This window comes from Phocoena phocoena, chromosome 1 (genome assembly GCF_963924675.1).
Source record: "Phocoena phocoena chromosome 1, mPhoPho1.1, whole genome shotgun sequence".
NCBI classification, from domain to species: Eukaryota; Metazoa; Chordata; class Mammalia; order Artiodactyla; family Phocoenidae; genus Phocoena; species Phocoena phocoena.
In genome coordinates, this window is record NC_089219.1 from 109641848 (window position 1) to 109668763 (window position 26916).

Genomic DNA, 26916 nt, shown 5'->3' on the forward strand with positions numbered 1-26916 from the left:
AGCACTAGTGTACAATCCTTCCCTCCGTGTACCTTCTGCTAGAACTTAGTCTCATGGTCATGTCTAACTGTAGTGGAGGTTGGGAACGTGGTCTAGCTGTATGCAAAGGGAGAAGGGGAGAAGGCAGATGTTGGTGAGCACTAGAAGACTCTGGCACATGTAGCTCACACACCTGGAAACACAACTTGAAGTTTGAAACGGAGAGAGAGGACTGAGCCCCCAGGATGAGGGTGAGCTATGGGGAATGTATCCATCCTACTTTCGTCCAGGCTGGAGACCACTGATGGCTATTGGCATTAGTTACAATTCAGAAGGATTTGGCTGCTAAGGTCAGAAGGAAAAATGTTGTCTTTATTTGCTAGGCTCATTTCTCTCACACTCGAACTTTTCTTTCCATTCTCCCTGCCATGCCTTACTTAGTTCGTTATTTCTTAAACTATCGAAATAGCCTCCTAACAGAGGCCCCTACATCTATCTTTACCCACCTCAGCCCCATCTAACATGTGAGTCTCACTGTGTTATGCTTCAGTAGTTTCCCTGTCACTCACAAGCCTGAGTTAACTTTTGTCATAAAAATCCCACGAGGGCATTCACATTCCAGTCCCTTCCCACCTCTTAGGCCTCATCTCCTGGCACTGTGCTCTGGGCATTCTGTGCCCAGCCTTACCGACTTCCTCTATTCCTGGCACACTCCATGCACTAACATGCCTCCTTGCCTTGGACGTGCAGCCTTCCTGGGCCCACTCCCACCTGTCCTTCAGCTCTCAGTTTAATGTTACTTCATCTGTGAAACCTTCCTTGATTCTCTTCAGCTTGGTGATGCACCCCTTCCTTCAGGAAAATCATAATTGTTTGGTAAAAAATAGCTATTGCTCTAAAAAATGTATTTCTCCCCATCTTAGACTATAAGCTAAATGAGGCCCAAGAACATGTGTTCTCATTTATGTATCTCAAGTGCCTCCTATGATTTCTGTTAAAGAGTTGGTACTCAGTGAAGATTTGTCAAGTGAATGAATGAATGGTTTTCGACCTTTGGACAATTCAAGGATGAACCTTTGGACCATTTAAGCTCCTGCTTGTCTGCCCCCTGTCTAAGAATAAAGGGTTTGAGGAAGATAGGACAAGAAGTTGACACAAAAACGGAAGAAACAAAAGTTAGATCTCAGAAAGACTGTCAAATGAGAGGACTCTGAAATGTTGGTGTCTTGGACTGGATGTGACATCTCAATGCCTAGAGAGGAGACTGCTAGTTGCCTACTCAGCACCCAATATTTCATCCTTCCTTACTAACAGAGCCCTTATGTTATTGAAAGTGGCAACGGGCCTAGCTGAGAAACGACATCTCTTAGACCGTTGTCGCTAGGAGGAGCCATGAGATGTGATGGAATTTCTTGGAAAAGACCTTTGAAGGTGGCTGACTTCGCTGAGAGGTCTCCCTTTCTACCTTTGCCTCAGCCTCATTTCTGCTGCTTAGAATATGGATGTGGTATCTGCAGCTGCAAATCTTGCTACCGGGAGGCAACCTTGAGGATGGAAGCTGTGAGCTAAGGAGAGCAGAATAGAAATGTAGAAGCAGCCTGAGTCCCTAATAGGATGGAGCCACCCTACCTGGCCTGTCTTGCCTATTTTGTATAAATTTATTTATTTATGTATTTTTGGCTGCGTTGGGTCTTTGTTGCTGCGCACAGGCTTTCTCCAGTTGTGGCAAGCGGGGGCTACTCTTCGTTGTGGTGCGCAGGCTTCTCGTTGCGGTGGCTCCTCTTGTTGCGGAGCTCATGGGTTCAGTAGTTGTGGCTTGCGGACTCTAGAGTGCAGGCTCAGTAGTTGTGGCGCACGGGCTTTGTTGCTCCGCGGCATGTGGGATCTTCCCAGACCAGGGCTCGAACCCATGTGCCCTGCACTGGCAGGCGCCACCAGGGAAGTCCCAGTACCCACTTTTAGCCATTACCATATTAGCATATTATCAATAACATAATCGCATTCAGAGGCCTGACTGTAGTTCAGAAAGCTTCGGTAACTTAAGGTGACACAGTAAGTGGTAGAGCCAAGATTCAGACCCGAGCCCGCATGAATCTTAGAACTGTGCATTTCTGGGAATTCCCTGACAGTTCAGTGGCTAGGACTCCACGCTTTCACTGCCGGGGTTCGATCCCTGGTCGGAGAATTAAGATCCCGCAAGTCGCATGGTGAGGCCGGAAAAACAAACAAACAAACAAAAACAAAACAAAAACCCAAACTGTGCATTTCCCCATGCATTTTGGAAGGACCCGATGTGGGTAGACTACAGGGTGAAGGGGCGGGATACCAGATGGATAAATGAAATCCTGCCTTTTACTCTCCTGTAACCTTGAGTCTTACCCATGGAGCTGACATCCATCTCGCCCTCTTGTGGCCACATGACCCACTGCTCTTGGCAAGCAGTTAATAGGAAGTCCCACGTGGAGGGCTCAAGTCAACAAAGGGCTTAGCTCAGCCGACCCATGGGAGAAAGATGGCGTATTCAAGGAGGAGGAAGGCAGCTACCAAGTAAGGGAACCATGCTTAGCCTGACTTCCCAGTACCAAGTCCATCCCCAGAGCTAGGAGTGTCAGCCTCCCATAAAAATGAGGGCCAAAAAACTCTAGGCAGTTGATAAGACTTTCTTAAGCATGATATGGGGCTCTCAAGAGAAGAAATGGAAGATATAGTCCCCTCCCTCAAGGAGCTCATCATATAATTTATCCATTTGCGCAATCAGCAGACAGAATTTTATATGGTTAAGAGCAAGACTCTAGAGTCTGACCGTCTGGGTGTGAATTCTGCCTCTGCTACTTACTGTGTGACCTTGAGCAACTTACTTAACTTCTCTGTGCTCTGGTTTCCATGCTTAAAACAAGGGTGATAATACCACCAACTTTATAAGATCATCATGAAGATTAAATGAAGTAATATTTGTAAAGTGATTAGAATAGTGTCTGGCATATAGTAAATGCTTAAGAGACTTATCGATAACCTGTAAATGAAACACTCCTTTTGTGATTTAACTCCATAAAAATTCAGAAATGGGGAAAGTCATAGGAGAAAAGAAATTAAGAAGGGTTTCACTAAAATAATGAAGCCAAATAATGGACAGGATTTGGGAAGATGCAGAGGTGTGGCCCGGATCCAGGCAAAAATATGGAGGCAGAAACTGGCATGGTCAGGGTTACAAATGAGGTGGGGAGTGAGAAGGCATGCCAGACAGTAGACAGGGTAGGTGCTTGCAAGCCTCTGATCAGAGCATTTTCAACTGATAAATTCATAACCTTGTGTGTGTTTCTGTTTAAAGACACCTTATTTAATATCTATTGTTGATTCATTAACATTGAACTCATGACAAACAGCTCTCTAAATCATGCCTGAAAGAAGCTTATCTAACACCCTTTTCCTCTGTAGGGCACATCCCAGCCTTCTTGCACCTGGGAAGCACTTTAGCACTGCAGTTGGGGGCCATTGTAAACAGCGAAATCACCAACAAAAAGCATACACACAAAAGCAAAAAACATAGCACTAAACAGACCATGAATAGGACACTTGTTTACCGGATGAGAGCTGAAACAAGGAGGTAGAGCGTTGCCCTGTTGGACCTCAGTTGGTAACGTCACTATCCCATGACTCAAATTTTTTGCTGCTCTGAACACATCTGTGAATGACCATGAAAGCCTTATGATTACTGACTGGGGGGTTACAGATAAATTTTAGCAAGTAGGCAAAATTGACAAATATAGAAACTGTAAATCAGGAGGATGAACCATACATAGAGGACCAGCTTCTTGGTCATGTGACCTGTCCAGTCACACAGAGACAACATTCAGAAGGGCCCCAAGCTTGGTTTAATGCTCTGCTGTTGTTACTGTCCTGAATTATTCCTAACTTTTTTTTAAATTGAAGTATAGTTGATTTACAATATTGTTAGTTTCAGATGTACAGTGAAGTGATTCGATTATATATATATATGTTTTTTTCAGATTATTTTCCATTATAGGTTATTAGAAGATATCAAGTATAGTTCCCTGTGCTATACAGTAAACCCTTCTTGTTGCTTATCTATTTTATAGATAGTAGTATGTACCTGTTAATGCCATACCTTCCCCCCCACCCCTCGAAATTCTTAACTTTTGAACAAGGGACCACACATCATTTTCATTTTGCACTAGGCTACAAATTATGTATCTGGTCCTGTATATGTTTGTGTAGGCATATTTTATTTCATAAATGAGATATTATAAACACTCTTCCTTTTTTCTTATATTTTCCTTTTTTAAAAACTCAGTATTATATCTTTGGAGATATTTTCATATTGACATATAGAAGTCTACTTTGCTCCTTTTAACATCCATAGTATAGGTGTATCATGACTTATTTTTCAAGCCTCCTATTGCTGGACATTACTTTATGAATTTTTAGAAATTATACTGAAAAGACCATCCTTGTTATACATACACAAACGCTTTGGCATATCTTCAAATTATATTCATACAGTATACTAGCAGTAGAATTGCTGCTACATCAAAGGATATTTGTATTTCAAATAATGATCATTATTGCCTTGTTGCTCTCTAAAAAGTTTGTACTGATTTTCACTCATACCAAGAAAGTTTGAGAATGCCTGTTCTCAAATACAGCTTGCCGATTCCATAAGTTTCCAAACTTAAAAAGAATTTGCCAGTCTGATCAGCAAAAAAGGTATTTTGTAGTTGTTTTAATTTGCATGTATTTAATCATGTGTGAAGTTGAACATTTTTTCTGTATGTTTATTAATCATTTTTTCTCTGTTTTTGAATTTCCTGTTGCTATCCTTTGTTCATTTTCCTATTAGGCTGTCTTTAGTACTTCTTTATATAAATGAAAGAAATTAACCCTTTGCTTATTATATGAATTATAAGTATTATCCCTGACTTATGAGTCTTTTGATTTTATTTGCAGCATTGCTTTATTTCCAATACAGGAACAAAGCTTTTCATATTATACACTGAAACTTCTAGATGAGAGGTATTTTAAATTTCAGTCAGGGAATTCCCTGGCGGTCCAGTGGTTAGGACTTGGCGCTTTCACTGCAGGGGCCTGGGTTCAATCCCTGGAATGGGAACTAAGGTCCTGCAAGCTGTGCAGTGTGGCCAGAAAAAAAAAAAAAATTAAATCAATATCACTTCATGATAGCTTAGATATAAAGGGCCTGCGAGAGGAAGACATCAAAGATAACACCAGTGTTTCTAGGTTTGGGGAATAATAATAGTGTCCGTACCAGGCTCCTCCAGCAGGAATCCTCCCAGTGATAGGTCTTCCCTGTGAGCTTAGGGAGCCAAAGTTTCAAAATCAAGAATTCATTAGAGTTTACTGCTTTTATTTTTTAATAAATGATTTAGGAATAATTTTAGATTCACAGAATAGTTGCAAAGATAGTAAGCAGAGAGGGTTCTCAGATAACCTACACCCAGTTTTCCCTACTATATATTAAAATATTACATTAACATGGTATATTTATCACAATTAATGAGCCAATATTGACACATTACTATTAACTAAAGTCCATACTTTCTTCAGATTTCCTTAGTTTTTAGTCTCATAACCTTTTTCTATTCCAGCATACCATATAATATTTATTAGTAATGTCTTCTTAGCCTCCTCTTGACTGTGACAATTGAGTTTCCTGCTTTTTGTCATTATCATTCCACATCAATTCACTAACGGGAGCAAAACCCTATCTGAACTAGCCATGCCCAGGATACAGAATCAGCAAATAGCTGACTCTAGATCCTTATCCGCACTCTCCTCCTGCTTCCAATCCCCCTTTTCTGAGTCTCTCAGGCACCCTCCACTTCCCCTACATTCACTCCAGTGCCCTGCGCATTCCTTCTGTGCCCTCTGACTTAACCTCTGACAACCTAGCAATGGTTAAGTCTTCCTCTGAAATCAAAGGCTGTTTTCTACCTTCTTTGCCAAAGGTAGGGATTAACCCCCACATAGTCCCATAAATTTGCCTTATTTGTTTAGTTATATAATTATTTGTTTGTTTATCCCCTCAATCAGAGTAGCTGGCTGGTTTTCTTAGTAGCTAGTCTCTGGTACAATTCTAAGAAAGGAGGTGTGGGCTTCCCTGGTAGCGCAGTGGTTGAGAGTCCGCCTGCCGATGCAGGGGACACGGGTTCGTGCCCCGGTCCGGGAGGATCCCACATGTGAGCCTGCGCGTCTGGAGCCTGTGCTCCGCAATGGGAGAGGCCACAACAGTGAGAGGCCCGCGTACCGAAAAAAAAAAAAAAAGAAATAAAGAAAGGTGGTGCTCCTGATATTGGAGAGAATGAGGACTACGATTAGTAGAGGCAGGGAAGTTGGGAAGCAGAGCTGGGGTACTGGGGAACTTCGTGCACCTGGTTTGTATGTATCCTAAGTAAAGGTGAGTTGCACAAGTGCAGAAGTCCTGGAAAAATTTAGAAATACAGATTTCATACACTAATGAGAGGTCAGTGTTTAAAATGGAGCTTGGAGAGATGTCTGCTTTTGGAGGCGGCAGTAGAAAGCATGAGAGTATGGGAGAAGAGTAGGGGGCAGAGGAAAGAACCTTGTCCACAGTTAGGAAACAGGGGAAGAAGTTCTCATGAAGGAGGCAGGGGAGGGGCTGGAGCTATGGAAGACCATGGACAGAGCAGTGGTGTAGGAACCCAAGGAGAAAAGAGTGTGGAAAACCAGGAAGCAGAGCCACTCAGTAAAGGGAGGACTGAGAAGAGGTCTTCAGTTTCTCAGCTCACATGCAGAGGAGGGACGAGAGGACTTGGAACCCTCGTATGATAAACTGCTTGACTCAGACGTCATAAATAGAAAGGAAGAAATAGGAGAGCAGCTTCAAGTTGCAAAAGGATGAGGATAAGTTTCTCTTATACATTTTCAGGGCATAAGGAAAGTAACTCAGGGAGGGAATTATTGAAGATGATAAAGAGGAAAGGGAGATTGGTGGAAGTAAGATTCTAGCTTTTAGTTTCCCTGCTTCACTTAGGTTGAAGCTCATGAAGGCAGGGATTTCTGTCTGTTTCGACTTCTGTTATATTCCAGGAGCCTAGAACAGTACTTGGTACCTGGTAGGTAGTCAATAAATATTGATGAATAGTGGAGAGGAACAGGAATTATTAAGTCTAGACACTAAGAGGAGAGGCTGGTTTTAGAATGAAGGATAAATAAATATCTCTTCCTCTGAGATCATAGGGAAAACTGAGGAGCCAGAGTGGGAGAAGGAACTCATGCCTGACGCCCTAGGCTGAATAATAAGGTACCTAGTGAAGGTGGACTGCAGGAAGGCGGGTCTGGCAGGGAACTGAGGGCAAAAATCCCCTCCTGCTCCCATGCAGGGCAGCCAAGAGCTGGCCTGGGACACCAGCTGGGCACTTTTCCCAGCCCTTACATTCCAGCCGAGTCCCATACACAATGAAGAAATGGAGCTGACAGTGCAGTGATATGATTTAGGTTAATGAACCTAAATCATCTGCCAAGTGGGTGGGAAGTTGTTTTTCTGTCTGCCCACTTTTATAGAAAACATTTTTTTATGAATGATTCATGTCTCATTACTCAGAGCACAAATTTGTGAGCTGATAGCAAGAGGTTAAAACCCAGAGAGAACATAGCTACCCCCACCCCATCCCATTCCCCCCAATTTCTGGTGTATGGGTATGCTCACCCTCTTGATTTTGGTGAGGATTTCACAGATGTATATATATATATATATACACACACACATGTATATATACGTGTGTGTGTGTGTGTCAAAACTATCAAATTATATATCTACATGGGTGCAGTTCACTGTATGTCATTTATACCTCAATCAAGCTGTTTAGAAAAAGGAAAACAGAATCTTTTTTTTTTTTTTTACCATTTAAAAAAATTTTTTATTGGGGTATCGTTGATTTACAATGTCGTGTTAGTTTCAGGTATACAGCAAAGTGAATCAGCTATACATATATCCACTCTTTTTTGTTAAATTCTTTTCCCATATAGGGCATTACAGAGTATTCAGTAGAGTACCCTGTGCTATACAATAGCTCCTTATTAGTTACCTTTTTTATATGTAGTAGCATGTATGTGTCAATCCTAATCTTCCAATTTATCCCCCTCCCCATCTTTACCACTTTTAAGCATAAGGTTCAGTGGTAACAAACACATTCATCACATTGAGCAACCATCACCACCATCCATCCCTGTGAACACTTTTCATCTTCTAAAATGGAAACTATACCCATTAAACAGTAACTCTTCATTTCCTCATTCCCTGCCCCTGGCAACCACCAGTATATTCTTTTAAAATATATCTGGACAACCTATGTTTTCACCAATTGATCAAAAGGCAAATTGGATGTCTGTGTTAATGGCGTAATAAAAACCTCAAATATAAGAATACTACCACAATCAATCTAGAAATCCTTAACATTGGTGTCAATATGGGGCGAATCTACTTTTTGTATGTGGCTGCAAAGAGGTACAGCTAGACGTCAACTGTGATGCTCATTCACTGGTGGTTAACCTTTCATGTCCCTAAACCTTTCTGTACCATCTTGTTTTCACTGAGACCAATCTACTTTTTATTTGCTTTAAAATATTTTATTGGAATCCTTTGGGTAAGACGAAGTAAAGGCCACCGAATTGATTTTGGTCCCCAAATTTCTAGGCAGTCCCCTCCCTCCACCCCAGGAGATTGACAGCTGCTCACGCGGGTTAATGCAGGAAAGACGTGAAGTTCCAAGGATCTGTCCAACACCAGGTAGAGAACATCCTTTGTGTCAGCAAAATTCACAGTACCCAGGTAGAAGGCACGCTACTCTCCACTTCTTGTCACTCTCCACTTCTTGTCACTCTCCACTTCTTGTCACAGCTTGTTGATGAAGTGGCAGGAACCATTACCTGGGCATCGCAGCTATCCCAACAGCACTTCTCCAAGAGGAAAATTCCAAACTTTAGGCCTTCAGCCACCAAGCTATCCCTGAATCTCTGTGAAGGGGCACTGCCCCTGCTGGGCTTCCAAAGCTCTCAAGCTTTATTCAAAAATAACACACTGGTGAACGTTTTAAACCCCTTCGTGGCGCTGCGGACCCTCCTTCGAGAATCAGGGGCCTGTACGCCGGCAGCTGTGCAAAGATGGCGCAGGCGGTCGCCTTCCTCTTGGAAGGTTGCACAGCTGCCGTCAGGCGGATCCCAAAGCCACCATCTTCCCCATCCACGAGTTCACTGCACAAAGAGGGAAAACAGAATCTTAAATGTAAATTTTTTTTGATCACAGAGTTTGGAATATATATATATATATATATATATATATATATACATACACACACACACATACACACACATATATACACACATATATTTATATATTTTTAATTTTTTTAATTGCATATATAAATTTATCTAATTTATCTTTACAATCAAAGAAAAATTTATTTTGAAATAAAATAATTATTTGGGGGGAAAACAAAGGTCAACCCAGGAAGATGAGATACAAAGAGGGTCATTGTAAGATTTCCAGCCACATCTTAGGATAAACTAGCCACGCCCTCTCCTCGGGTGAAAACTGAAGAGGAAAAAGTCTTTGGTTAGCTGGGGTGAGAATGTTGTGTTCCTTTTATAAACTTTTTATAATTCTTTATTTAGCTCTCCTTGAGGCCATGGTCTCCTTGTAACCTTCAATCTATAGAAAACCCTCCCTTTCACAGCCTAGAGAGAAAGATGGCTTTTTCCTAGGGAAGTCAGTTGCTCTGCCATTCTGCTGGTGCCAAGGGTCCCATTTCTTCATCCTCCTGATACACTACAGAACTTGAGAGACACCAGTACAACTTACCGAATAGAGGGATCTGGGACCTGGTTTCCCTGCCCCCAGGACTCAGTGGTGAACCAAATCCTAGCTGAGGCCAGTTTACTTTAAACTTTTCTGAAGAGGTTTTGAAAACCATTTCCAAAGGAATGAAATTTAATTGGATAAGGACTGAAATTACTCCCACTTTGGGCTCTGCCATCACGTTGCAGCCTTAGGGCTTTTATGCCGGACAATATGCATGAAACAGTGCTGGGTGCTGTTCTTAATCCTAAAGAGACAGGGTTGGTTCTTGATCTTGACTTGAAATTCAGAAAGGCTAGAGAATAAAATCCCTGGGGTGGGGGGTCACAAATCCATATTTACTTTGTGAGTTGGAATTGGTCTGCTTAATAAAGCTCATTCATAAGTGAGGATGGTAAAAGTCAACACACTTCCTGAACTAACAGTCCCCATATTCACCAAAAATATCCAAAGGACTCCAAGGCGAACAGAGCCAAGTGTGCTAGTAATTGCCTTATAATCCTTCAGGCTTTAGCTCCAAAGCCAGTTCCTCAGAGGGAGTTCTCTTGGTCAGACCACTCTCCAAACCTTGTCACCATCATGATGCCCTTTTAAAATTGACTTCAGGGGACTTCCTGGTGGTGCAGTGGTTAAGAACCCACCTGCCAATGCAGGGGACATGGGTTCGATCCCTGGTCCGGGAACATTCCACATGCCACAGAGCAACTAAGCCCATGTGCCACAACTACTGAGCCTGTGCTCTAGAGCCTGCGCCACAACTACTGAGCCTGCGTGCCATAACTACTGAAGCCCACATACTCAAGGGCCCGTGTGCCGCAACTACTGAGCCCGCATGCTGCAACTACTGAAGCCCATGCACCTAGAGCCTGTGCTCTGCAACAAGAGAAGCCCCTGCTCGCCGCAACTAGAGAAAGCCCACACACAGCAATGAAGACCCAACACAGCCAAAAATAAATAAACAAATACAATAAATAAATGAAATTGACTTCATAGCACTTATTAGCATTTTATCAATTAATTTACCTGTTTATTTTCTGTCTCTCCTACACTGGAAGAGAATCTCCATGGGAGCAGGGATCTCACCTCCTGTGTTCATCACTGTATTACCACAATAATGTAGAATAATGGCTTCCCCCAAACGGCCACCTCCTAATTCTAGGAACTCCTGAATATGTTACCTCATGTCATAAAAGGGACTTTGCAGATCTGATTAAGTTAAGGATGGGGACTTAAAAGTGGGGAGAGTAGCCTGGCTTATCCAGGTGGGCCCACTGTTATCACGAGGGTCTTTATAAGAGGGAAGGAGGATCAGTGTCAGAGAAGGAGATATGACAACAGCAACAGCAGTCAGAAAGTGGGAGAGAGATTGGAAGATGCTGTGCTGCTGGCTTTGAAGATGGAGGAAGGGGCCACGAGCCAAGGAATGTAGACAGCTTCTAGAAGCTGGAAAAGACAGGGGAATAGAGTCTCTCCTAGCCTCTAGAAGGAACGCAGCCCTGTGACAACTGATTTTAGGATTTCTGATCTCCAGAACTGTAAGGTGATAAATTTGTGCTGTTTTAAGCCACTAAATTTGCGCTAATTTGTTACAGCAGCCACAGAAAACTAATACAAATGGTACCTGATGCATAGCAGATGCTCAACAAACATTTATTGATTGACGAACTTCCTTATATCTGAGACCCCAGCCTACAATAAAAACAATACTTTGCAACTTCATAGTGTTGTACGATAGCAAAATGAGATCATAATCCTAATCTCATATTATTTTCACAATTATTATCCTTATATTACAGACAAGGAAATTAAAACTCAGTTGTCAATTTCCCATAGAGGCAGAAGGTAGATTCAGAACCAATATCCTTATTTTCTCCTTATTTTTGTGTAATGTATAAACAATGTTAACAGTAAAGGACAGGTAAAAAAAAAACTTCATTCACAATCCTTTTACTCTAATAGATCAACTAGTTTTATTTTTCTATGTCTTCTTCCAGGTCTCATCTATGTAAACGTAAAAAATCTTTGTAATTATAGTATGTGTTACATATATACGTAGTTTTCATTTTTCTGGTTAATATTATTTTACTGTCTGGGTGTGTTGGTTTGGGTCTTTTGGGAAACAGCTGCTGAGACAAAGTTAACAATATAAGAAGTTTATTGGGGGTAACACCTGTAAAAGATAAAGAGAGAGGAAGCAGGATTGGGCGTGGAGAGCCCCAAGTCATGATGCAGCTCTGACGGTTCCAGCCAGCCCAACACGGAGATCTGGGAAAAAGATAGCCAGTTAGAGGAGCAGAAATGGCCAGTCCTGGTACCCACATCAGGCTCAGTCATTGGCTGGGGCCTGTCTGGGGAAAGTATGGTCTCAACTGGAATATAATAGTGAATCCTGAAGGTGTTGCAACTGGAAGCTGTGAGATCACTGCATTCTGGTAGGTGAACAGAAATACTTTTCTGAAGGGGATCCAAGTGGGGCACCTCCACAGCTGCTACAGTCCACACCTTGTGTCACGTGGATTCACTTCTCCATACATATTGAGTAAGTGTTCCCTGGACCTCTTCTCAGGAGAAACTCAGTTGAGGGAGGTTAGTGGAATAATGTACAGCTCCATTGCTGCAGTTGGTCTCAGGGCTGCAACTGGTGCTCATTGTTTCCTTCCTCCATTCTAAATCCCCTTTGCCCTCGGCCTTCACCTCTACTGGTCTCAGTGGCTTATCCAGTGGTGCAGCCCAAACACTAATTCCTGAAGGGTCTGAGGTACCTTCTTAGGTCAGTGTTGCTACACTTGTCCATTCATGGTCACAACTAGGCAAGGGAGTACCAAGAGGTGCCCAGGTGGGTCACGGCGCACATTCCTCCCTGCCCCAACTGGGTAACTGAAGGAAGTCTACCTCTTCCCTGATTAGAGCCAATGACCCCTGACCACATGGTAATTTCTTGCCTGTTGCTCTCCGTATACAAGGAGTCCAAAGTGCCCAGGTGGAAGCCACTGCATGAAACTCAATGTTACCCTTGTGGAAAGAATATATCCTTTGGGGGATTAGAACTTCAAACCCTGCAGAGCCCAGAGTTGCAGGAACAGGAAGCACAAAGTCCCCAGTGGGTCACTGAGAATGATGGTAGGTAGGTGCTATTGTCTGAATGCTTGTGTCCCTCCAAAATTCATATGTTGAAATCCTAACGCCCAATATGATGGTGTTAGGAGGTGGAGCCTCTGTGAGGTGATTAGGTCCTCAGAGAGAGCCCTCATGAACGGGATTAGTGTCCTTATTAAAGAGATCCAAGAGAGACCCCTCCCTGCTTCTGCCATGTGAGGACACAGTGAAAAGACAGACATCTAAGAACCAGGAAGCCCTTACCAAATACCAAGATGCTGCACTTCCCAGCCTCCAGAACCATGAGAAATAAATGTTTGCTGTTTTCTACCTACCTGATATGTGGCCTTTTGTTGTAACAGCACGAGCTAAGACTGCGGGGCTACTCCTTTCCTGCTCCAGGCCCCACTCAGCGCTGGCACGTTTTTTTTGTCACCTAGTATGTGGGCCAGAGCAGTATTCCTAGCGTGGAAAGTATTGCCTTCACAAGCTGAAGAGGCCTCCCAGGTGTGTGATCCTTTCTTTGTGGTAAAGGATGGAATATGAAGTAGTTTGTCTTTTACTTTGGAAGGGATGTCCTGGCATGTCTCTTAAACACTGGACTCTTAAGAACTTTACTGATGTAAGAAAGACTTTACTGATATAAGACTTGACTTTAGTCTTACTGATGTAAGACTAACTGATGTAATTTACTGATGTAAGAATTTCTGGGTGCCCAGGCCTGCAGCAGGGAGAGGGAGAAGGAGGGGCAGGGGGCAGGCACTGGAAGGTGCTTCCCACAAAAGTGTTTGTTGAAGCCTTTTGCTAAATCATGCATCCTGTTCAAAATGGAGAAAAATTGTTTTAAAAGCTCGACCTCGGGACTTCTCTCGTGGTCCAGTGTTTAAGAATCCACCTTCCAATGCAGGGGACGCGGGTTCGATCCCAGGTTGGGGAACTAAGATCCTACATGCCGCGGAGGAACTAAGCCCGTGCACCGCAAACTACTGAGCCCATGCACACTGGAGCCTGCACGCCACAACTAAAGAGAAGCCCATGTGCCAATGAAGACCCCGCACTGTAACGAAAGATCCCATATGCCAAAACTAAGACCCAAAGGAGGCAAAAACAAAATAAATAAATAAAATTAAAAAAAAAAGAAAAACTCCACCTAAGGTGCTTCCTTAAAAGAGAAGATTCCAGGACTTCCCTGGTGGCGCAGTGGTTAAGAATCCGCCTGCCAATGCAGGGGACACGGGTTCAATCCCTGGTCTGGGAAGATCCCACATGCCGCGGAGCATCTAAGCCCGTGTGCCACAACTACTGAGCCTGTGCTCTAGAGCCCACGAGCCACAACTACTGAGCCCGGGTGCCACAACTACAGAGCCTGCACTCTAGAGCCTGCAAGCCACAACTACTGTGCCACAACTACTGAAGCCCATGTGCCTAGAGCCCATGCTCCGCAACAAGAGAAGCCACTGCAATGAGAAGCCCATGCACCGCAACGAAGATTAGCCCCTGCTCGATGCAACTAAAGAAAGCCCGCGCACAGTAATGAAGACCCAATGCAGCCAAAAATAAATAAATAAAATAAATAAATAAATAAATTTAAAAAAAGAGAGAGAAGATTCCAATCCTCTCTGTAGACAATGTAATGCACTCTTGGTTGATATGCAGAAGTTTCTAAAAGACAAATTGACTTCGGTAATTGCTCTAAAAAAATGTTTACAGCAAGCAAACAGAGTTTGGATCTAACTATTCTTTTGAGTTCACATCTGAGACCTGCTTAAATTTAAAATAAACTATATGTTTTCTGTGTGAAAAAAAAAAAAGAACTTCTGTAGGGATTATCTTCCACACTCTGGAGTGTGTGTGTCTTTTTTATTTTTTAAAGTTTCACTTAATATACAATTGAATTTTACTTTTATTATTATTTTTTTAAATTTTTGGCTGTGTTGGGTCTTCGTTTCTGTGCGAGGGCTTTCTCTAGTTGTGGCAAGTGGGGGCCACTCTTCATCGCGGTGCGCAGGCCTCTCACTATCGTGGCCTCTCTTGTTGCGGAGCACAGGCTCCAGACGCGCAGGCTCAGTAGTTGTGGCTCACGGGCCTAGTTGCTCCGCGGCATGTGGGATCCTCCCAGACCAGGGCCCAAACCCGTGTCCCCTGCATTAAGCAGGCAGATTCTCAACCACTGCGCCACCAGGGAAGCCCAGTGTGTGTCTTACCTAGGCTTTTAGTGTGCTAGCTCCTGTTGCTCATCCTGACTGATCAGCATGATGGCATCAATGTAACGGACCAGAGGGATGTTGTGCAGGATGCCCACACAGTACAGATTGCTTCTGACTAGGTAGGGTGGATCCACTGGAAGCTGGACTTTGGCTAGGACTCTACTTATCACCCGACTCTCACAGGCTCCCACTCCAACAGAGGGGTGAGAATGACACTTTGGGTCTCCAGGTATCAATGTCAACTTAGATTCTGTGTCCAACAGTCCTCAAAATGCCTGGGTGTTCTCTCCTATATCTAGAGTTACTTGAGGAAATAGTCCTAAGTCCCTTTTTGGAAAGACTACAGTATATACTTACTGTGCTGTTGCCAGTCTTGGAGACATGGCCACCTCTTTAATCAAAGAATTCTTGGTCTGGAAACTGACTGAGGTTGGGGAACTAGACAAGGGACCATGATTTTTTACTGGGACCTCCATCCTGAGGTTTCTGCTCATCTATTTTTGATTTCTTTTCATATATGCAGCAATACCCTTGTTTTGACTGCCCATCTATTTTGCCCCTAGGGATGCCATGTTCTATTACTCATCTACACAACTCTTTGTGTCAAGCTCCTGGGCTGTCCCTCTGACCTTGCCAGTCATTAGGATCATTAATAACCCCCAGGTTTCTGGCAGTTAAATGCTGCCACTTGGCCTCTATCGCTGTTGCTATAGAAGAGCCAAACTGTGACAGCATCTCCTCTTGTTAGCTCTGGCTTGCAGAAGAAAGCCAACACTGAGCTTCTTAGTAATGCTGGTACTCCTCTTACCAGCACATTCCTGATGGCACTGGTAAATGGGGTTGTTCTAGACCTTCCATGGAACATCCTTTGGTAGGGTTTCTGGCCTCTTATAATTGACTCTAGCATGGCCACTTCACTGAGCCATTTAATCCTTTCTCCCTCCCAACTGCTGTGGCAATTCAAGCAATTGAACTTCCCTCAGCAAAAGTTATCACATCCTCCAGGTTTCTAGGAGCCACACAGGCAGGTCCTTACAAGGAAGTTAAATTCTATTCCAGGGGAGGGGGTCCCAGTCAATAAACTCTTCCTTATTCAGTCTTGTATTTCAGCCCCTTGATTAAGCATCATCAAAAACCCAATCCCAGGGGCTTCCCTGGTGGCACAGTGGTTAAGAATTCGCCTACCAATGCAGGGGGACACGGGATCGAGCCCTGGTCCAGGAAAATCCCACATGCCACAGAGCAACTAAGCCCGTGCACCACAATTACTGAGCCTGTGCTCTAGAGCCCACGAGTCACAACTACTGAGCCCACATGCCACAACTACTGAAGCCTGCACGCCTACAGCCCGTGCTCCACAACAAGAGAAGCCACTGCAATGAGAAGCCTGCGCGCTGCCACAAAGAGTAGCTCCTGCTCACCGCAACTAGAGAAAGCCTGAGCGCAGCAAGGAGGACCCAACGAGGCCAAAAAAAAAAAAACTCAATCCCATAGATACTCCCCAACTCTTACCAGTTCATATTGGTCAGTTCTTGCAGCTACTTTGCGGTCCTTTTCTTTCCTTATCAAGACCAGCATGTTCTTACTGGACTATGCTGTCACTTAACCCTAATTAAGATCCTGGCAGTCAGGAGAAGAGGTGGAAGCAAATTCTGAGGGGGAGAGCCCTCTGCAGTGTCTTCACACATGGAGGGAGTGCTAGCTCCTAACAGGAAAGGGTGGGCCCCCTTCTAAGGCTCTGAGGTGCTCAGAAGAGTGTAGGGAGCCAAAATCTTTGGGGGCACCACCTAGATACTTCCATTCCATGTCAGGGTCCTGGGTTTTCCTAACCAGGATCCTGACCTTGATTACAGGTCTGCCTCCTGGAACTCTCAAGTCTTGAGTTTGGTCTTCAGCTTTTTTTTTCCCCCCTCTCCCATTGTTATAGATAAGGGCCTCTTTGTAACCCATCAAAGAAGCTCTCTGGCCTTCACAGTCAATTTTCAATGTTTGGTAACTGCTCTCAGCTTTTCATTATCTCTTGGCAGGACTCAATGCAACTTAATAAGTCAGCTAATTCCATTGTCCTTGTATTCGCTGCTATCCCTCCACCTACCACATATGTCCGAATTGTTGCACCATAGGAATATTTTCCCACTTCACCATCAGTGAAAGTTTTAGAAAATGCGCCACCACTTTGTCCCAGTGACTATCTGTACCCCACATACTATCCAGGAGGGGTTCTTATTGCCAGCCAGGCAGTGAGTAATGCAGTTCCCAAACCCCATCTTACTGCCAGCCTTCTCAGACCACTCCTGGAACCAACTGAGTCAGTTCAGGTGGTCTGGCAAGCAGATGCTGAGACAAAATTAGGAGTGCAAGAGATTTATTGGGTAGTAATGCCTATGAAAGATCAAGGGGAAGGAAGCAGGAATGGGTAAGTAAAGCGTTTGGATAGTAATACAAAATTGGGCAAGGAGAATCCCAAGTCATGATGCAGACAGATCCTCCCAAGTTGCAGTTGACCCAGAGAAAAGTTCCAGAGCAAACAGGGTCCTCTAGAGGAGTCCAACAGTGGGCAGAAATGGCCAAGCCCTAATGTCCACATGGTGCCTAGTCACAGGCTGATAGCTGCTCAGTGAGAGTGGGGCCTCAGCTCTAACACTGTAACAAATCCCAAAGGTGATGTAGCTGGAGGCTGACAGCTAACAGCATTCTGGCAGTTGAATGGCAGCGTCTTTTTTTTTTTTTTTAATTAATTAATTTATTTTTGGCTGTGTTGGGTCTTCGCAGCTGCCCACGGGCTTTCCCTAGTTGCCGTGAGTGGGGGCTACTCTTCGTTGTGGTGTGTGGGCTTCTCATTGCAGTGGCTTCTCTTGTTGTGGAGCATGGGCTCTAGGCGTGTGGGCTTCTAGTTGTGGCATGCGGGCTCAGTAGTTGTGGCGCATGGGCTCAGTCGCTCCGTGGCCTGTGGGATCTTCCCGGACCAGGGCTCGAACCTGTGTCCCCTGCACTGGCAGGCAGATTCTCAACCACTGAGCCACCAGGGAAGTCCCCAGAGTCCTTCTTAAAGGGAGAGCTGAGCTACATATCTCTGTGGCTGCCATATCAGGTATTTTGTCTTCGAGTCCAGTGCTGTGTCCATATACCATCTTGCCTCTGTATTTGAAACATGAACTTTGAGAAACAGTCAGATAAAGAACCTAAGTAAATCAGAGTGGGACTCTGCTGAAATTCTTTGCCACAAAGGACTGTGAGAGAATGTGGGGCTTCGGGAATGTGTGCATAGGTTTAAGCTGCCTAGTTTCTGCCTCCTTCATCGATGAGGAAAGGAAAGTGGGGTGTGAGGTACAATCAGCTCTTGTTTGGCTGTGCGGAGGAAAGCTGGCTGTCTCCTCAGAATGGCAATTTACCAACTCGGAAAAAGAAATTATTCAGAAGGAATCTGTCCCTTTTAATTACCACTGGAATTGGAAGCATGTAGCCTTCTTGCTCTTTTTTCCTTTTAAATAATACTCATATTTTGAATGTATGCTGGAGACTGAACACGATGGAATTTAGTTGCTCAGAGCATTAGAGGTGGGGCAGCTGGGATCTATCGAAGGGTTAAAGGGTATAGGGTCACCTGAGGAGCTGGGAGAGGAGTCTTTCCCTTGTCAGGAGTGACTCTCATTAGGCTGAAAATGTTGCTTGGAATTCTTTGTCCCAAATAGTTATCTTGTGTCAGATATGGTTACACTTACTCATGTTTCTAACTGATAATAAAAAGAGGAGCTGGAAGACAGAACATGACTTCCGCCCCCAAAGAAGCCAAAGGAAACAATGTAATTATGGAATCTGCAATCATCTTTTTTTTTTTTTTAATTTTTGGTTTTGGCCACATTGCGTGGCTTGTGGGATCTTAGTTCCCTGACCAGGAATCGAACTCAGGCCCTCAGCAGTGAAAGTGCAGAGTCCTAACCACTAGACTGCCAGGGAATTCCCATCATCTCCTTAATTTCTCAGAAGAAACTGAGTTCCAGAGATTTTAGGAAACTTGGCTAGGATTACAGCTTTCTCAGAAGTAAAATTAGAATATAGGTCTCGACTCCTGACTCAGTGCTCTACCTCAGTGATGTTCACTCATAAAGTCTCTTGTGGAAAGAGTGGAGGACGTGGGTCAGAAAAAATGAAAGATCATATGGGGACTTGGAGATCCTGAACCCAAAGACTGGAAGAGTATATCAAGCGAGTATATAACGTGACCATTTCTTATTATCTTCCCTAACAACACCCATAATAAAAATTTTACTCAACCGGGAAAAGCCCCAAGCATTAGTATAATTACAGGTTGTTACTGCTGTTGAAGAGCAGAGTATCTGTAATGGAATTTGTAAAGAAATGGTGAGTGATGTGCTAAAAGGACATCAGGGTGACTGGTCCCTTTCTTTTCCCTCCCTTGGTCACCACTCTAGCGTAGGACTTGCCACCTCAATCAAGCCTTGCCATTGCATTTATCATCCCAACCTAGATTAACCTTCTGAAGTACTGCCACTTTCTTGTTCAAAAACCTTCAATAGCTCTCTATGACCTACCAATAAAGCCCACATTCCTTATCCTGATATTCAAGGCCTTGTAAAATTTATCCCAGAATCTACCTTTCCAGTCTATTTCTCAATACTCACCTGTCCCTGTGCTCAGCCTGTAGGATCTCCTTCTAGTTCCAAAATAAACATTGTGCTTTCCTGCCCCAAGGCCCTTCCCCCCACCTCTCCCCTTCACCTACCTGTTTTTTCAAGGTCCACATTAGATACCACCCCATTCTAGTTGTAAGGAAGACTTTTCAGTACTATTTCATTTGTGCCATTCATTGGGCACTTTTCATATCCTTCTTTAGGCTCATAGGTAATTCCAACAGCTTCAAAACTTGTATACACAGTCTCCGGCCCTCAGAATCACTCTTACTTTTGGCAGGTCCATCTATCTGGTGAACTAAAGTTACCTGACTCAACTTCCTCAACTCCCCACTCCTTCATACCTGGTCTTCCAATTTAAGTTCTAGAACACAAAATTTACCTTTTCTTCTATGTCAGGCTTTGAGCTCTCTCTCTCTCTCTCTCGTACTTCTTAAACATTGCTCACTCTTCTCGCTTATCCTCAAAATACAACCAAGTCTCCCTTTCCTGAAAACAAAACAAAACCAACATACAACTTCCCCTTTCTATCACCCTGTTTTTCTTTAAGTCAAGGTACCTTTTCTCCTCTTTTCTTGATATACTCCTGTTACTGCGGTTTGACCTAAGGGTCTGACACTCTGCTGAAACTGACATCTGGAAGATCAACCATAACTTCTAAATGCCAAATTCCAGTCTCTTCTACTTGAACACGTCCCTTCTATGGACTTTTTCATCTACCTCTCTGACTACTCCATCACTGGTTTTTGTTTTTCTTCCTCTGTCCCATACTTCTCAAGGTTTGTTCTTTGGTCCTCTTTAGAAACTTTCACTTCTGTGGGGATGATTCTTAGATTTGTCTCTAGCCCTAGCTTCTCTTCTACGCTTCATTTCCAGTTGTTTGCTAGACTTGTGTGTGTGTGTGTGTGTGTGTGTGTGTGTGTGTCCCACCTACTTCTCCAAGATGGCAAGTTCCAAAGTTAATTTATTCTTCCTCTTCCAGGTTATCCCCAAATCTCTTCTGTCTCCTGTCCTTTCAATCTCAGCCAGTGGCATCACCCCCTTTCAGTTATTTGTTTATCTTTAATTACTCTTCCTGTGTAGCTTCCTGCTGCTCCATTTAGGAACTGGCCACAGAATAATAGGTGATCTCTGAGACGATTTCAGTAGAGTTTTTAGTGGTAGTGGTGATAGTCTTGGAGAACTCAGGAAAGAATTTGGCTCCAAATTCACTGCTTTCATGAAGCTGTCTCCAATTTACTTAGAACATTGTCTCCTATACCATTTCACAAAAGTAAAATTACTCTCTTGAGTACGTATCAATGTAATTCATTTCTTCTTTCTGGATACTATATTTCGCTCTAATTTTCTATCTTTGCTATATTTATAAACTGGTCAATTTTGCCAAATTGTAACATTTCTTAAGGAGACAGACCACAAACTCTGGAAAAGGCATTAGTGTCACCTTTGCCATCTGTACCTGATGATAGTGTCTCTCTCAGATTGAGTACTTCCTTGAGGAACAGATGATGATGACTGTGACTCAGAAGTCTCCTGGTTTTTTCTTGTAATCTGTGTTCATAGTGCTGGGGTGGGGTGTCTCCTTTGCCACTCTAACTTTGTATTTACTACAAATACACGAAATATACTAATTATTGAGGTGTTAACTTAGGAGAGTTTAGGAGTTTCCACTTTTCCAATATTTGGGTCAATTAAACAATCTCAAATTTCAAAAAAAAAAAAAAACTCTTAAAAAACCACCCCAGTGGTCTGGAGATAACGTAGTCCTGGAGAGACATTTCCTTTTCCGATCCCCCCTGTTCCTCCCTGGGGCATGGGCAGGTTTGACGGCTCAGCTCCCTACATAAAGCTTCCCTTGGAATGCAGAGACTGCGTCCCAGCCTAGGAACTGGGAGGTGGACTTTAATCTCCAGGACCTACATCTAGCCTTCGAAGTTTGGGGGGAGGGGAAGGAAATGAACTCCCGAGAAAGCACTAGACTGTCAGCAGCATGTAAGAGTCCTCTTCAACCCTAAATAGGTACACAATAAATATTTGTTGAATAAATGAGAACATCAGAACCCAACAACGTAAACTAAGTCAATCTCTTTTTTACATACCTCAACGATTAAAATCTAGGAAGTCAGCTTTACCGCTGTTTACACCTAGTAGATTAGCAGAGTGCCTGCAGTTTGCTGAGCACCCCTGACTTTACTCTTCAGGGCACTGGGGTCAATTTCCCCACTTCTTGAAAGGCTAAACCCTAAAATGGATTTACAATCTGGGCTTGAGACCTCCTTCTGTTTAGAATGAGTCATTCCCGTTCCCTGTAAACTCACCCCGCCCCTTCCCATTCATTCACTCAACAAATATTTATTAAGCGCCTAACATATGCCGATCCCTTTGCAGGCGTTTGGGATAAACCAGAGAAAAAAACAAGAGCTCTTTGCCCTGGTAGAACTTAGCGTAGGGCAAGAGACAAACGACGACTATGAATTTTAGATTTGGAAATTGATACATACTACCGAAAAAAAGGTGCCAGGCTGAATGATTTGTGGAGGCCAGGAGACAGGGGTGGAGAATCCAAGATTGGGATCCAGCTCAGGTTGGGGAAAAGGGAGACGGAGCTGAAGTGGAGGAAGTGCTGACGTCGGGGGACCGGGAAGATATTTTCCGCAGAATGCGACGGAAGAGTATTCTGGCTTATGCGGAGGTAGGTGAAGAGCAGAAAGGAGTCTGGACAGAGATTCCCGTCGAGAAGCCGGCAGGCGGGGGACTCTTCTGCAGCTGAGGAGAGAAGATGCTCTGGCTGGAGGATCCTGGTCCAGGGGCCGGGCGGGGGCCGTCAACGGCGGCCAACCACTAAGTCCCCAAAATGGCCTCCCGATGCCCCTCGCAGCCCCACCCCCGCCCCCGCACTCAACCGCTCGCCGGCCCACGTGACCCGACCGGCCCCTCCCGCCCACCCGGGCTGGCGACCCCGGGTCCGGGTCCCTGCGGCGGTGGCCCCGCCCCTCGCGGGAAACGGACCAACCGAGGAAGGGTAAGGCGGGGCGGGTGGTGACGGCCAATGGAGGTGGAGCTCCGGAGGGGAGTAACAGGTTGGTGGGAGGGGGAGAAAGAAGGAGGGAGCGCCGAGGGACAGAGGGGGAGGGCCCGGGAGCCGCGCGTGCAGCTCTACCCGAGCCCGAGCTCGAGCCCGGGAACGCCGAGCCCGGCTGGGGTGAGTGAACCGGGCGGGCGCAAGGGCACCTGAGAGGCAGGCGAGCCCTCAGGTGTACCCCTGAGGGGCGGGAGTCCAGGCGATCAGAGATACCCAGGGCACAGGTGCTGAGTTGGCGAGAGGAGGAGGGGAAGTCAAGTTAGGGTGGGAGTACTGATTAAGAGCTGGCTCCTACTCTAAGATGCCACACGCAGGTGCCTGGGAAGGTGCCAGGTGAGGGGCACCTGAGGCTAAGGCTATTCCCAGGGCATGGAAGCGTTTCAGGGCCAATATATCTCTGGAGGTCAGACGCCAGTCCCCGGGGCAGAGTTTCTCTTGGAGACCGGAATGGTGGGGGGAAGGAGTCAGTCTCAGTTGGGCAAAGGGAACTGCTGCCTGAGGTTCAGACACGTAAGGGAAAGGGCGTGGAAAGGTGCTGTTTCCCTGAGGTTCTTTACCCGACTACCAGTCTGAGCCGGTGCTGATACCTCCCTCTGGCTTTGAGGTGGAATCTTTCTCTAACCATTCATCTATAGGGCAAGACAGGTGCAATTAATAGACACTGAGAGGTAGAGCGAGAGGGCACCCCCATCTCTTTGCTAGGTGTGAAACTAAGTCTTTCAGTTTTTGTCCTCCTTTGCTTTCTTGCCGGGGAGAATATTTCCTTCTTTCTCTTGAGAGAGTGCTCTACAAGAGAGGGATTTGAGTAAGCCTAGATCCCTAGGCCTACAAAATGTGTAGAAATACTTCTTTCTAATGAGGCCTCTTTCTGGGGGCTAATGTCAAGCCCTCCCCCCAAGCATACATACTTCTGTGGTTCAAGGTGGGGCCATTGGGTGAGGTTTGGGAGCCTAACCAATTTCCTTCATGCCTCTCAGAAATTCCCCATTATTTCCTTAAACCCTACCAGGCATCCCTGACAGCTGGACCATGATGGCTGTCAGACTAGCCATAGGCACTGGTGCAGGAAATAAGCAGGACTCCTCAGGAGACCACAGGACTAGGAGATTCAGCACCTCTAAGTCTCCAAGCTGGATGAGAGGTGCACGTCAGGGCTGAGACAAAATTTCTGAGGCAGATTTCCTTGCCTTAGGCAGGTGAGGGAATCAGAGCCAGCCTTAGCTTGGCCCCTTTGATGCCCTGCCTGAGGAGAGTTGTAGTAATTGGGAAATAATTAGCAACCGCTATGTTGTCGACAGGCTGCCTGCACATGCCTCTCTACCTCTTTTTTCATCCTGGATATTCGGGAATGGGGGGCTGGCTCTAGGGGACTGCTAATCCAGAGATTTGCCTGACCCTAAGAGGATTCTGGCTTCCTAGAACCCTTCCTGCTTTCCCCAGGCTGACCTGCATGCCATCACCCATGTGGGAGGTGAGGCGGGGGTAGGGCTGCTGCTTTCTTCACGCCAGGGAAGGGGAGAACTGAGGGCCAGGGAGGTGGCCCAGGTTAAGTGTGGGATCTGGAATGCAACCTTGGGAACTTTAGAGGGAGGAGTAGAGGGAGACAAAGTCTTCTGTTACACACTGGCCCGTCTGTCAGTCACCAGGCACACTGTGTATCTGTTCCTGCCTGTTCCCTCCCCACCTCTGCCTCTTCCTTCAGAGCCTTGGCCTTGGCATCTAAGCTGGACGGAGTCCCTGCCCATGGTTTTGCCCCTCTGCCTCCTCTGTGGTGTGGAATTTCTCTGGTCTGCTTCACAAGCTGCCAGTGGAGTCTCCCCGGCCCTCCCCTTTCCCTTGCCTCTCAAACCAGTCCAGCCAGTTTGCAGGGGCCCAGTTCCTCATTGTGTTTTTTTCCCCACTGGCCAAGCACCTCTAGTCTGTCTGGTGCTCAGGTTTGATTTTTCCAGTGGACTGAGCCAGGAGTACACATGGGGTGGTTCTTTTTTTTTTTTTTTTTGCGGTACGCGGGCCTCTCACTGTTGTGGTCTCTCCCGTTGCGGAGCACAGGCTCCGGACGCGCAGGCTCAGCGGCCATGGCTCACGGGCCTAGCCGCTCCGTGGCATGTGGGATCTTCCCAGATCGGGGCACAAACCCGTGTACCCTGCATCGGCAGGCAGACTCTCAACCACTGCGCCACCAGGGAAGCCCACATGGGGGGTTCTTTTTGGATCCTTGGGCAACCTTATCTTGCTAACTCTTTGTGAGAAAATAGGAGCCGAAAGAGCAAGGTCATTGAACTGTCCTTTTCTGTTTTCACCATTTGCTTTCCTTGTTTCCTCGGAGGGGAGTCTAATCTCTGTACCTCTAGTTCACCCATTTTCTGCATCTGCCAATTATATAGCATTTAGCATATTGCCAGGCCCTATGTATACCAGTTCTTCCTGGGCACACCTGGAGCCACCCCACCCCCACTTCCTGCCAGGAGTCCAGAGACCCTGTCACTCCTAGTTGGAAGCCAGCCGCTTATGGTTGGGCCAGAGGTGATGGAATTGGGGCAGGGCAGGCTAATGAGTAACTCAGGGAGAAGTGGCTGCCTGATACAAGTGCTGTGTTCTCCCTCTCCTTACAGGCAGGAATGACAGAGGCAGAAAGATGAAGCTGAATTAACTTGTGGCCTAGTCTCTTCCCAGAGTACAGTTGGTGGGAAAAGCAGGGTCAGGCATCTGGTGAGAGGAGAGGCTCTGGGCTCCCTGTTGCCTGGCACTAGATCACTATTTACCTGCCTCTGGGGCTTACGAAAGGCCTTGAAGCTGCCTTGCTCCCCTGGCCCCGCCCCGCTGTCCTCTGTAACTGAAGGCGGATAGGTTTCGGGTTTTCCATGTTGAATCATTTAGAGCCCTGCTTTCTGACCCACCCCAAAGATCCCTTTAGCCCTCCTGGCCCTTGACCCACATGTCCTGGGACTGAAGGGGGTTGAGGTTAGGGAGTCACTGGGACCTCTGGGTACACTTGGTGCCGCCTCTGAGCAGCTTGGTGCTCTTGGGCAGGCAAGGGCTATGCACTCTCTGGGACTAGGCTGGGAACTTCTTGACCTGGATCTGGAAGATCAGTCGATGTACTGTCAGGGTAGAGCTGCATCATGAATAAATCATGTGACTTCTAGGCACATCTGGTTCCAAAATTATGCCTGAATAGGACAGGGAGTCCAGGCCAGGAAGAGGTCCTGTTACTAGGACAAACCAGAAATGGCTGTGCACGATCCTTGGGAAATCTCCCCACTGCTGTGTTGAGTCTGCCTTGGTTTGGGATACAACTTTTTTTTGTTTGTTTTTTGTTTGTTTTTTTTGCGGTACGCGGGCCTCTCGCTGCTGTGGCCTCTCCCATTGCGGAGCACGGGCTCCGGACGTGCAGGCTCAGCGGCCATGGCTCACGGGCCCAGCCGCTCTGCAGCATGTGGGATCCTCCCAGACCAGGGCATGAACCCGTGTCCCCTGCATCGGCAGGCGGACTCTCAACCACTGTGCCACCAGGGAAGCCCTGGGATACAACTTTTAATAGATATATATTGACATCTACCATCTGCCAGGCCCTGGGGACACAGGAGTCAGCTGAGAACAATGTCTTTTTTCCCTCCAGGAGCTTATAACCTAGTGGAGGAGACAGATAGGCAACAAATCATCATTCTGATAAATATATAACTAAACTGAGGTACACTCACTGAAGGCCAACTATAGAGTGTATAATGTGAATCTGATCTAGTTTGTGGGAAGGAATGGTCAAGGAAGGCTTCTCTAGGAAGTGACATCATTCTGTAAACCAGGAGAAGCCAGGAAGGTCCTGTTGGAAGGAGCAGCATATGTGCAGGATAACATTTGTTGTCAGCTTTGTGACAGGCTTATGCTGCTAGGTGCATTCATGTTTAATATCTTGACATTTTCCCTCTTTTTATTGAAGTAGAACCTAAGTAAATAAAGTGCAAAAATCTTAAGTGTATAACATGATACATTTTTACAGTTGTGTATACCCACATAGTTGTTATTATCTAATTCTCACAGGTAATTACC